Source organism: Alligator mississippiensis, chromosome 2, assembly GCF_030867095.1.
Source record: "Alligator mississippiensis isolate rAllMis1 chromosome 2, rAllMis1, whole genome shotgun sequence".
Lineage (NCBI taxonomy): Eukaryota > Metazoa > Chordata > Crocodylia > Alligatoridae > Alligator > Alligator mississippiensis.
The window spans coordinates 60,491,680-60,504,629 of NC_081825.1; the positions used below are offsets into that span (position 1 = coordinate 60,491,680).

Genomic DNA, 12,950 nt, shown 5'->3' on the forward strand with positions numbered 1-12,950 from the left:
CACCAGTGCTGAAGAGAGGGGAATAATCACTTCTCTTGACCTGCTGACAACACACCTACCAATGCAGCCCAGTATTCCATTAGCCTTCTTGGTAACAAGGGCACACTGCTGGCTCATATTCAGCTTACTGTCCACTGTAACCCTTGGGTCCTTTCCTGCAGAGCTGCTGCCCAGCAAGTCAGCCCCAAGCTTGTACCAGTACATGGGATTGTTTGGTCCTAAGTGCAAGACCTTGCACTTGTCCTTGTTGAACCTCCTGAGATTCCTTCTGGTCCAATCCTTCAATTCATCTAGGTCACTCTGAATCCTAGTCCTACCCTCCTCCAGTGTATCTACTACCCGCCTCTCCAGTCTGGTGTCATCTGCAAAGTTGCTGAGGGTGCACTTTCTGCCATCTTCCAGGTCATAGATGAAGATATTGAACAAAATGTCTGTGAATACACAGTTATATATCAAACTTAATAGTGGACAAAACTGAAGAAAGTTTTAAAACCACTGGGTTCTGGAGGGGCACCCACAGCCCTGAATTGAGAGACTACACGTGCTATTTAATAAAAAGAGTTAGGTACATCAACATGGGGTTCACAATATCAGGGAGCCATTTAAAGTAGGCAATAGGAAATCCTGAAGCAAGGGATGCATCTCCTGTCCCACCACAGCTTAGGCACCATAACAAAGAGCAGAGATATACGACTTTTAAGTGCATGCACAAGTGCTCCATCCCTCCCTCTAACTCCCTGACTGCAGGCTCCCCTGCAGTACCACGGGTGTTCCAGCTGCAAACTCCCCCAACCCCTCAGACTGTCCCAATTACAAGACACGGAGGACAAGAGAGGGAGGAGAAACCAGGAAAATCTAGCAGCTGCCACAGCCAGAGCTATAGGGAAAGGTGCAGTCAGGTACAAACTTGGGAACCACATATTAACCCCTCAAAGTATGCATGTGGTCCATGGGCCACCAGTCAGACAGCTCTGTTGCAAAGCGTTAAGAGTGATTTCATAACTCTCTAGTGTTAGGGAGAGGGGAGCTCTAGGTTCCAGTTTCAATATACAGGCTCCAAAGACTGCTTCTATACTTTGCATTTAAACAACCAGGGGATAAAATACAGGAACAGTCCTTGAGGCAGGGCCCCTCCTCATTGTTAAGTGGTTCAACAATTTTTGCACCCTCGCTTGCTCGTCCAATGAATCTTTAATTCTTTTCTACACAATGGAACAGCTTCAAAAGAATCAATAAACTACTGTATAAGGAGAGGCATCACTACAACTTCTTCCTGTAATCCTATTCTTTAATAAAAGCAACAGCCACTGCACTAATTTGTACACAGCCTATAAGCATTCATTAGGTGTGTTGTGAGCACATCCAGCTGTACCAGACAGAGCCCCTCAAAAAGACAAGTGGAAAATGCTTATCTGAGGATCCCAGGTAGTCTTAGCTACCAATCTGACGACTGCAGCAGTTTGGAGCATATGTAGAAGGAAAGCTTTAGTCACTTAGAAAACTTTACTGATGAAAACTTAGGTCCCTGTGGGAACAGAAACCTTATAACAAGAGTTATGAGGATTAGAGTGCTTGATTTGGACACCTAAGTTCTGCCTAAGTCCCACTTTGGTACAAACTTTTTTTTTTTTTTTTCAAAATTATTTATTATAAATATATATATATAACTGCAACTCTAACAACCTGTCTTGTGACCCCTATGGTTCACTTGATAGTCCAAAAACACACATTTACAGTTACATCATTCTTAGTCCTATTATAAAGATCACACTGTGCACCCACGCTCCCACATGCTCATGCATCCATCACTGCTCCCTTCAAACCATCGCCATTACACAAAGGACTACCCATGATATTGATCCAAAGCCAAAAGGCTCATGATTTATAATGTAGTTCATTAGGCTGGGCCCCAGCAAAGTCAACATCATTTCAAGCCATGGTGACCCTACAGCTCAGCACTGCTCATTATATGTGTATAACTCCAGATACCCCTCACAAAGGATCCACGTACTAATTAGCCTCCCACTCACAACTGGAACGTGGTGTTTATGTCATAAATCCTGGGATCCTCCAAAAATGTATATGCAGCTGAAGCACAGGGCAACTTTGTCTGGATTCACCTCATGGAGGGCAGGGGCATGTTAATCATATCAACAGGCTGAGAGAGGGGACGACAGAGGGATTCTGGGTGAACTGTCTGGGGCTCCATCTAGTGAGGTTTGCCAGACATTTAGGGCTCCTATACACATGCCCAGAGCCTGCTCTGACGTACTAGAAATCCAGTGTGTCAGGGCAGACTCAATTAATTGAGTTTGCTGGAGCATGGAAATTGATGCATTCTGGCAGCCTTCCATGTCACATGTATCAGCATCGCTGCACATGTGCGTGGTGAAAAAATGGTGGCGGCACACTTTGAAATAAATCACATTCGATGAGCTTTAGTTCAAAGCGACCCACTGCCAGTTTTTCAGTGAAGGGACATGCAGTGACACTGATACATGTGACATGCAGACACTTTTAATTAGCGCACTTCACTATTTAAAGTATGTGGCACTGCATCCCACAGCATGTGTAAAAATGCCCTTAAGGTTGATGAAGAAAAAGGAATCATTGGAAATGGGAAAAAAAGGCTCAGCTCAGCTGCAGGGGTAAAGAGGAAATAGAAATGTATGTAATGTAATGGATCACCATGATCTGAAAAAGTCAGCACTGAGGGGGAACTGTGCTCAATAGACACTTGCATACATCTCATTCAGATAAGCCGCACTAAGCTATCCTTGTGCTGGCTTCCATAAGCATGTTTGCCCAATACGGCCCAAGTATTTTAAAGTCATGCTCAGTGTTGACTGCACTTAATTAACTTCATAGTGGATTTCTATTACTGAGCACATGCTACTTTTGGCAGCAGTTTCATGATAAACAATATATTTAATGAGGTTTCTTTGTATGCAAAAGTAAGACAAATGGCTTTTTCCTTCATGTTAATTGGGAGGGGGAACCTCATCCTGTATTCAAGTAAATATGTTAATACACATAAAAAGTATTGCAATCACAGTTAAATACTCAAAGATAAGATACATCACAGAACTAAGCTTGCCTGTACATCACAAATGAATTCTAGGGAAGAGGCACAGAGTCCAGTGCAATTCTCCAGGGCAGAATTCAACTGCTTTGATCACAAAACATCCTTTCTCTTCCTGAGAGCCAAGGTTTTTCCCACCTCACACTTTCAAATCCTGCACCAAATGAATTGGATAACATTCTCTATCACTACAAAATCCAGATCCACCCCCAAAATATGATACATCATATGTACTGAATGAGGTTTTCTGCCTTCTGGTCTAGGGTTCAGCCCTTTAGGTATTGTGTACACCATGCACTTTATTTAGACTAGCTGTAAAGGGAAGCAGCATACTCAGTCGCTCTGCTGGGAATGGCACATGTGTAGTCCAGTCACATCTATGAGCTCTTAGGAGACACTGTATAAGCAGTGCAGTCAACACTTGAAGCTGCAAGGGGCTCAAAGATGCTCAGAGAGGATGAAATCTTTGCAGATTTTAGCTTTATTAACTCTCTACTGAAAAAGTGAAACCTGCCATTTTTCAAAGGCTTGTAAGTGAGCCAGATTCGGATGGATATTCACAAGGATAACAAACGTCACACTCCTAATACAAATGTCATCCTCCTGCTAAATTTCAAGTTCCTAAGGAACATGGATTGTTCCAAAGAAGCTATTTCTTAGTTTTGAAAAATGCTTTTTTTATCCTAGGCTTGATGTTAGAAATAGCTACGCCATCTTGGCTGTAAAAAAAAATTAAAGATCAATCTGAGTCAGACATGCAACATGGAAAATTTCAACCCAAACAGTTAAAGTTTGGCAAAGTTAAGAACAAATGAAAACAGAGACTTATAGCAGGAAATGCTGGGCAACTTTAGTAATTTTGTGGTGCTTCCCACCCCACCTACACTATGGCAATTTTTAAAGCCTAAAGTCTTCCAAATATCTGAGGTTTCAGGAAGATACACAGCTCTAATACAAAAAGGGGTTACATTTCCAATAAAGTCTTTTTAATCTCTATTACAGAAAAAATTAAGTTATGAGAAACAGGCAACAGTTATTTAAAAATAAAAGTATATTCCAAATGCCAAGGAAAATAATAACCTGTTTAAGTATTACTCTACAATCACAAGCAAATGTAATCAGATCAAGTTGGTGTTTTTGAATGTTTATTAGAACATACTTGTTGAGTAATTTGTCACAAAGTTACCATATCCTGCCTACTAGCATGTATATTGAAGCTGCTAAATTTAAACAACAGAAAAAAACGAATCAATAATATTTGTATTTCATATCTAAATGAATACAAACAAGCAATGAAACTATAGATATCAAAGTGATCTGAAACCTAAAGCGTGTAACTGCATTTATCACCAAATTACTCTCATTTACTATGGTGATAACATAACAAAAAAACAAATAAACTTTGCCTAGCCAACGGAAATATGAATCATCACTGAACGAGGGAAATATAAAGCCTCACAAGCAAAACTCTTTATCTGACATCACTAAAATCACTTCATACCTTTGTGCTCCAAAATATTTTAAAATTCAAACTAAAACATAAGAACGCTGTATGTCACTGAAATACAGATGCAGTTCTGTATTAGGGAGAATTTGATGATGTAACTATTCACTTTTCCTGAATCTGAGGGTCCCATTTGGGAATTAAATTCAATATGTTAAACTAAGCTGGAGCACTAACCACATATTCTTCTTCACTCCAACTCTTCTAATGTCCAAGCCTAATGTTACTAAAACAATGATCTAATTTTGCTTCTGCCCCTCACTATTGCAGGCATTCTCTTTCAAATGCCATATTAAAGCATTCATTTTCAAGCCAAAGCAGAATACTATCCTGACAGCAACCTATGAAGATTTGCTCTTGATCAGTCAGATACAAGAGCACCTATGACAACTGGCATAACACAATCATGCTTCTCTCAAAGCTATACAGGAAATAGAAGAGCCCCATGGTCAACACTCCAGTGGCAACATATTTGCATATTAAGAATACTTAGATTTCTCAAGGCAGACCTCGCTGAAGTGTATTCATTATTCTAATTGCTTCTTAAAACCCTTTTGAAAAAAAATCTGTGCATTATGAATATACAGATGAAGGATATGGGCTTACACATCACTCGTTACCTAGAGAAAAAGAATTCAAAAGGTAAGGTTATACAATGCAAAGTACCCTACAACTAGAAATTTTCAGAGAAAACATTTCTCATCTGACAATGTCAATTCATCAAGGCCAAAACTGTCCACATGAAGAGATCTGTCTCCACTTACAAAATTCTGACAATTTCAAAGCACTTTTTCTAAAATGTCCCATTTTGACTGAATGTCCCTGAACTGAAGCTGGCCTTTTTTTCCCCTCTCTTTTTGCAAAAAATTGAAGGGGATTTTTTTGTCTTATTTTAGAGCAGGAAGAAAATTCAAATTCTCAAAAATGTTCATAAGATGAGCACTGTTTCCTACACGAAGTGGATCTCTGCACAGAATCCCACAGACCTTAAGGAAGCAGTGCCAGAGGCGGAACATAAGCCTAGAGCAAAGTTTGAAATGATAACCAGCCTCCCATAGTCTTTATTTACATTTTAGAGCTGTAAATCTTCAATCAGCCACCAGAGGGAGATTAAGCAGTCCTAAGAATATAATTTACAACGAGGAAAATATAAACAGACTATGCATAATGGAAGAACTTAACACAGGGACTTATTCTTCTTGGCACACATGGGTAAGGCAGCAGAAAGGAGCAGTGAATGAGGCCGGGCTGCAGGAAGATTCATCCCGGCTATTAGAAGTATGTGCTGTTGTTCATGCCAATCTAGAACAAGGCAAAGCAATTCCCCCTCCCCAGGAAACACTGCATCACCATGCACACAAGCGCATCTCAGTCTCTCTCAGTAAGCGTCTGAAAAGTTAAAAGAACCTAACAAACATGCTCTAGAGTCACCTTTCAACGTCCTGAAGCAGTCTCTCTGCTTGGACGCTATAAAAGGATGAGGCAAAAAATCCTCCAACAAATACAAAAATACAGGAAAAGTGCTTTGAAGTGAAGCGCGGCGCACGCGACGCGTTTTGCCAACTGGCCCGTCCCGTCGCACGCAAAGGGTCCGGGTCCTGCCACCCCACCACAGCCCGTTCCCCAGGGGCCCGTCACACACGAGTCGCACGGAGTCCTCGCCCGGGCGGACCGCCGGCAGGACCCGACCCCCAAGCCCTGTGCCCGGGGCAGCGGGAGCGGGAAGCAGCACAGGTGGCCCCGAGCGGCCCCGCCCCGCAGGACGCAGCTGCGCCCGCCGGCAAGAGAACGCGCTTCACCTCCGCCGCTGCAGCCCCGACCCCGGGCCTCGGTTCGAGCGGCCCCGGCCCAGGATAGCGGCCGCGCTCGGCCACAAACAGCGGGACGACGCGAAGGGCGGCCGGGCAACAGGGACACGAGCCGGGGGGTCGCGGGGCCTAACGGGTCATCCAGGGAAGCACCCCGGCCCCGGGGGCAGGCGCGGTGCTCCCCGCCCGCCGCCGCCGCCCGTGTTCCCGCCGCCGGGCTGTCAAACTTTAATGGCTCCTCAACGCGGGCCGGGACCAGGGGAGCCGCCACGCGGGGCGGCCCCGCCGCGCACCCGCCCCCCGCAGTGCAGCGGCTCCCCGCGCCGCGCCGCGCCGCGCCGCGCCGCGCCGACCCACCGGCAGCCGGAGCCTCCTCTCGCAGCAGCAGCAGCAGCCAGGCCTGCCAGTCCCTCAGCCGCCCGCAGAGCGCATGCGCCACCCGAACTGCCGGCAAACAGCGGCCGCGGCCACAGGAGCCTCACGCCACCGCGCGTGCGCCCGCGCGCACTGCAAGCGACCGCGGCCGGGCCCGCGCGCCCCGACCGCCGCCAGTGCGCAGGCGCAGCCGGCCGCAGCGCACAGCTGCAGCCGGCCCGGTGATTCCCTGTCCCGGGGGGCGCGGCTGCGCAGGCGCAGCCAGGGCTTCTCTCTCGGCGAGCCCCGCGCGCAGGCGCAGTGGAGCGCCGCGCTGCCCTGACCTCAGATTACCCCGGTGGAGGCGCAAGAGGCTTCGAAAGGAGAAAATGGCGTCAGTCGCTCCCCGCCTGGGGCCGGGCGGCTCTGGCGCACTTGGCGGCGGAGCCGCGCTGGGGCTCCGCGTTGCCCCAGGCTGGGCCGGGACGCTGGCGGGGCACTCTCTGGGCGGCTGCGGAGACTCCCGCGCCCCAGCCCGCCCGGGGACTCTCCTGTTCCCGGCAGGCGGGAGGACTCGGCCGCGGCTCCTTCCTCGGGAGCGGCCGGCAGCAGCCCCCGGGCGCCCCCTCGCTCTGCACGGGGCGGCCGCAACCCTCGGTCCCCTCCCCCCCGCGCTGAAGTGGCTCCGGGGCGTCGTGCGGACTTGGTTGGCTCGGGCTACCAGGAGGGAGCCCGGCGGAGCTATGGCAGCCCAGGGAGCACGGGCCGGGAAAGGCAGCAGTCGGCTGCCCCGCTTCACCAGAGTCCGTGGCAGGATTGGAACTTGATTAGGATCTAGATCCATTTTTACCCATGAAAGCATTCACGGCAGGAGGGAATGGTTCCTCAGCCTCCCAACTACCATAGGTTTAAATGTGTCACATTTTAAATGTAAATGGGCTTTGCTGCTGGTATTTAAAAAGAAAAAAAATTGGACAGGTCTGGATATAAGGAAGAACTTCTTCATGGTTTGTGTAACCAGCCTCTGGAACAGACTCCCAGCAGAGGTGGTACAAGCACCTACCCTGGAGAGCTTCAAAAGATGCACACCTTGCTGGGGTTATTTGACCCCAGCAGTCTTTCCTGCCCAGAGCAGGGGGGCTGGACCCGATGATCTCATGCTGTCTGTGAATCTGTGGAAGTCATTGCTTAAACGCCTGGAAATGTGGTCTGTGGAAGCACGAAACTAGTCTTCTGCGGCAGTAGCTGTAGAGAGAACGTTTTTATTCTGCCAATGTTTTGGTGCTTAGCTCATTCAAAGTTGAAAAAATAATGAAGCAAGAGTAGGAAAAAAACCCCAGGAAAACCAATTTCGATCATAGAGCAGCAGGGTTGGAAGGACCCTCCAGAGGTCACCTAGTCCAGCCCTGCCTGAGGCAGGATCATCTCTATCCAAACCATTCTATACAAATCATAATCTAAACTGTTCATAAAACTATCCTGTCAGTCCTGACACAACACAGACTTAACCCCCTAACCTGCCACAGCTAAAGCAGGAAAACCACAGCAGCCAGTGTTCTATGAAATGCTTTTCAGTGCATGTTCAAAAGATTCTGCTTCAAGGGCCAGGCCCCTACTACAGCAAAAAGCAAGCCCCCCCCCAGTTTGCACCAATCTGACCATGGGGAAGCATTCCTTCCTGACCCCATATATGGCCATCGGTCTGACCCTGAGGGGAGGGGCAAGACCCTCTACCCAGGAACCTCTGGCTTGGCTCCCAGCAGGAGCATTGGCACACCTGAGTCAAGGTCCCCAGCCTTGGCTGTAGCCAGCACCTGGTACATCTGGGAAGGCTTAAAAATGCCCTGACACATGTAGCAAAAAGTGGGGGGGCAGGGAGGGAGGCAAGGCAAGGGCAACCAGCAAAGCCCAGAAGCATAAGAAATATCCCTAAAATTATGTTTTTGTGTATTTTATGTTGACTTCCAGGCTGCATCTGGATACAGCTTGATGACAAGTGGTTGTGGGGCTGGGGGGAATTCAGTCATCACTAGTAAATAGAAACGCATCAATCACTATTTTTGAGCATTAAAAATGTAAAAAGTAAGACTGACTAAAAGGATGTTGAGCTAATATTAATAGACACAGTGTCTCTTCCTAATTAGACAAAGGAAGAATGAAGTTTTACCAGTGAGAATCAAATCTAGAAAACTACTAAAGCACAAACCAAAATAGAAAATGATTTTAATCAAGATTTCTTGCTTGCTGATTTAAAACTGATATTTTAAATCAAATCTACCCTTTTTTCTTTATCAGCCAGGCCTTAGAGCTTTTTGTGCTGTAATTACAAATATAAGAAAAATACAAAAAAAACTTTGTCAGTTTAATAAACCAGTATGAGTTTGAAGAACTTGTTTGATGGTTTGGGGTTTTTGTGATGGAAAACAGATCCATTGCAAAAAATATACTGTTCTAGTACAAAAAGGATATCACTATGACTGGTAGATAGATATAGGTAGGGGATTTTCTATGCTCAGATTGAGAGATTGTACCTTTTACTTTGCTGAGTATTAGGACAATTCTGAAACTTTTAGAGGTCGGTCTCTTACTCAAATCTATCTTTGAAATTGCTCAGCGATTTTGTGCTATATTTATCATCTGGTTAATTTTTCTTTGCAAGAATGATTTATCAGAATAAATACATTGAAATATTGAATAAATCTGATGAATAACATGTCCAGCAGCTCTAACATTTCAGTAACTACTTAATGCACTGCTGAAAGCTGCACAAATTCTAGTGATGAGCACAATGAAAACCTATATAGAACAGAATGTAGTAGAGAACCAATTTTCATTAGAGAGCAATGTTTTGTTTTGAGTATGTTGATGAATCCAAATATTTTTTTTATAAGGATATTTCTTTCATTTGGTGCTTTTAGCTGAACCTAAAGCTTGCTACTCAGGATAGGTGGTATATAAGCAGCCTACTTGATGTTACTGAAGTATGTACAATACTTTGCACCACGGCTTTCATCTGAAGAGAGTATTTTATAAAAATTACTTAAATACCTTCCTAATGCAAAGTAGGTAGGGGATAACACAAGATAGGTAAACTTCTGTGGTAGAGGATATGCTACACAACAGGAAATAGAAAATCTAGGAGATGCTGCAAGAATTTAAGACATAAATATGTAATTAATCTGAACTGAACTTTGTCCAAGAAACCAAGGTTAAAACCAACCCATACACGTATTTCCTTTAAGATCTAATAACCAAGAGTAATCAGTATTACAAATGACATCTTTAGTAGTAGTAGCATACTGTGCACATGTATCATTGAGGTATGACCTAAAGAGAAGAGCTACGCTTAATGAATCACAATGAAATTTCTTTCAGTGCCCAAGCATTCCTTGAACACCTTTCACCTTTTTTTTTGAGATCTGACAAGATCAAAACAGAAGACAGTACAGTTGCACAATAATATGTTTTTGTATTTTCACCAATAGCTATTGCCCAACCAAAAGAATATTTTTTTTAGTTCTTTAAAAATGTAAAGCATTAAGGGCCTAATCTCTAAAAGGAGGCAGGGGCAAACTACTTAATTCCATAACTAAGATTTTACTAGTAAATATTCCTATATGCTATGTCAGAACTGCTTCGCACATCAGGGTTGAGCAACTCGGCACATACCCGAGACCAACTGGGATTCTTAATAAGGTATTTTCCCCTATCTAGTTCACCTGGTGAGCCCAGTGTGCTATAAGTGCTCAGACAATGCTTAATGCATGTCTGCAGGCTTGGTCTCCGTATAAAATAAAGAAGAACTGGGAGTAGACTTTCATAAGACCCTTTAGAAATCTAGCCACTGTTGGATAAGAAAATACAGAATGTTTGTTGACTGGGGGACAGAATTTGCTGATATAACTACTAGATGAACCCTCTCTGAGTTCACTGATAACCCTGAGTTAATTTAGAGGATGATTTTGAACATCTGGAAACTGAATTGTGGAAGGTAACAATTGGTACTCATGTGCCTATCCTATTAATCTTTCCATTGGTCTGAATAGATGTACCTGGAAGTCTTTTCTACTATGAATGAGGATGAATGCTTTGGACTTTCTATTAACATGCTTCCTTATGTCAGCCAGGTATCCATACCATGACATGGAGAGTGCATGAACTGAGTTTTAAAAACTGGCTGCAATTCCACAATATATCCAAATGTTACATGATACATTGAATGGTTTATTGATAGTTGCACTTGAAAGGCAAAGCTTGGTAGAATCCTGCTTGAGCTTGAAGGAAATGTTTAAAGCAAGTTTGATATAGACCAGCGGTGCTCAACATTTTGACGCAGGGCCAGTCTAGATCAGACCCAGCACCCTGGGATCAGGCCCTGCACCATCCCTGTCATGCACCGCATGCTGGTATCAGGACCCACACTGTCCTGTGCACCCAATCTAGTACGCAGGACCAGCCCTTGGGGCTCCCTGTTTATCTGTGGAGAGCCCCCTGGGACGGATGAGTTAGTACCAGGGTCTGGATCTGACCTGCAAACCTGACTGGTGGCTGAGCACCCCTGCTGTAGACAATGGGATCGGAAAATGCATCAAAAAGTAGCCACAGGGTTCTAACTCCTGGAGCAAAAGAAATCACACTTCTGCTTTTATCTGGTGATGAGGAAGTCTGTGGTATAGAGACGGATGTGGCTCCACCCTGTCTGACTAAATGGAATAAGACTGTAGCATTGTCTATCACTATTTGTACTAAAACAGCCTTGCTGATTGAGAGGAAGACAGAACGTTTGACAAATGGCCCTTGCCTCCACTACATAAGCCTTGCCTCTGTCACATGTTCAGATAGGCTTCCTACTCCATCACAAGAGATCTGGATTGAAATGTAGGGAAGAATGGAATCCAAACACTATTTTAAGAAGAAAAAGACCAGTCACAAATTAGTTGACACAAGTTGCCTCTATATGTGCAATTAATGCGCAGCAATAAATTCCACCACATATTGTGCCAGTTTATTGCTCCCAGGCACCACGTTTGAACATGTGCTTGGGACCACAGCAGATTGAGATGGGTTGGAGCAGCCCTGGCTGGCAGGGGATCTGGGGGTCAGCCTGCCAGCCTGGAGCTGCTCTGACCCCACTCAGTGTGCTACAGAGGGGCTGGCTGGGGCATGTGCGGGGTGAGCTGGCAGGTAGCCCGGCACTGAAGCACCCTCATGCCCCAGCCAGCCTGGTCGGCATCTACACATGTGTTGCTGCACGATAAAGAACTCTGCCATAGAACAGTACTTGCATTTACACGTACTACCCTTGGCAGAGTTAACTAGTTTACTCCATCCTAATAGCACTGCACATGTAGATTCTGAGTCATTTATAGCAGAGCTAATTAGGCAACTGCAGTAAACATCTCATGTAGATGCACCCACTGATGACTACTTGGCTACTTGACTTTAACCACACTTGCATGCAGCACAGGTGAACCCTCACATGCTGGAGTCATTAGAGGCAAGACACAAATTTGGACTAGCAAGGTGAAGCAAATTTTATCAAGGTCCTAGGATAAACCTGTGGTGCATTCAGAATGACTTGCAAATGCCTGTGGGTAGATAAGCTATTGCTGTTGTAGCATCCAGAATGGCTTCTATAACTTCTAATTTTAGTCTCAAGATCTGTGTTGACTTATCTTTATTTTCATGGTTGATCAGGAAAACAGATACAGAGTTTGCTGAATTCAGTCTGTCATTTATGATTTCCCTTAAATAAGTACAGAAATACTTTAACTCTCAGCTTCCTTAGGTAAGTTGCCACAACCTCAAGTCTCTTCATAAAAAAAAAAAACAAAAACGATGCGTTGGCAGGGCAAATTATACCAGAAATACCAGTTGTTTACTTGGAACCTGAAATAATGCCTTTGTTCCAAATGAATTGCAACATGAAACCTGGCGTTCTGGAGCCTGAGTGTGGTGCACCAATCATTCAGAACTAAGAACGAGATGTCAGAGCTAAAAATGTTGTAATTCTAGGATATATCTAATTCCCTCTCTTGTGGTGAGGAATTAGATGATAGTGCCTCTGCCACTGCTGCTCTGAGTGAGCTAGGTGTGGGTTGAGAATAAAATTGCTGAGGCTGTGAAGGAATCTGTTCATCACAGTTTACTTTCATGAGTGCCGAAGCAAGAAAATCAGAAATATATCGGAATACTTTCCTAG

The 12,950-nt window shown here is 44.8% G+C and overlaps 1 protein-coding gene across 7 annotated transcripts in view; it reads right to left on the reverse strand.

The window, feature by feature from the left end:
• Positions 1 to 6,899, reverse strand: part of CLOCK (clock circadian regulator) — a 119,089-nt gene extending 112,190 nt beyond the window's left edge. For 4 of the 7 annotated variants that reach the window (XM_059721749.1, XM_059721754.1, XM_059721751.1 and 1 more), the window contains exon 1: positions 6,752 to 6,898. The gene's annotated coding sequence lies outside the window, so the exon portion shown is untranslated. Of the gene's footprint in view, positions 1 to 6,751 lie in introns of all 7 variants that reach the window. The other 3 variants (XM_059721750.1, XM_059721752.1, XM_059721753.1) reach the window with 3 other exon arrangements.
• Between the last annotated feature and the right edge of the window lie 6,051 nt (positions 6,900 to 12,950).